Below are 783 nucleotides of genomic sequence, written 5' to 3' on the forward strand. Positions count from 1 at the left end.
GTTATCTTCAACCATTCTACGTTCTTGTTTCTTGGCTTTTTCGATACATTGGTTGAGAAAATCCTTTTGGTTCATCATAATCCTTTTCGTCGCTGTCTCCGTATCTACTCTCTTGATCACATCGCTCACCTCTGGTTCTGATGGCCACACGTCTGGAGTTGGTTTTTCTGGATCGTAGATGACTGCACATGCATCAACACCGCACAAAGTCTTGATCTCATTGAGTTTTTTCTTTAACCCGTCTCCCCTACGCCTGAGTGTTGTTCTCCTAATCGAATCATTGGATATGTAAGCTAGCTTAAGTTTTCTTCTTTTTCCCATGACTACACTAAAGAGATGTGGTTTTTTTCATTACAATGTAGATACAAGACATATCTTTATACTGAAGTGAAAAGGTCCACATATTGGTTGTCACTTGTCAAGTTGGTGACTAAAATTAATTATAAAAAATTGGTATTCCAAATTAGAGTTAATTTTATTAATTAGCTTAATGTATTACAATAATTGTGTATTTATTATTGAGATAACAAGTGTTAATTGTGAAGTTAACTTTCACTTTAAAAACGCGTTCGAAACGGTTATTCAAAAAAAGGTGTTAATTACAAACGAAACCTCCACCACTAAGAGACAAAAACAACATTTAATATGGTCAATCCGGTTTGATTTTTTTGGTTAAGGTGTTTTTTTTCCACCTCACACACTAAAACAAATTAAAAATCATACAAATTAAATTGTGCTTTTGTTAGTTGTTAAACTAAATCTTATTAGGCTTGGCCCAATAAT

The sequence above is a fragment of the Capsella rubella genome, unplaced genomic scaffold, assembly GCF_000375325.1.
Source record: "Capsella rubella cultivar Monte Gargano unplaced genomic scaffold, Caprub1_0 scaffold_4, whole genome shotgun sequence".
Lineage (NCBI taxonomy): Eukaryota > Viridiplantae > Streptophyta > Magnoliopsida > Brassicales > Brassicaceae > Capsella > Capsella rubella.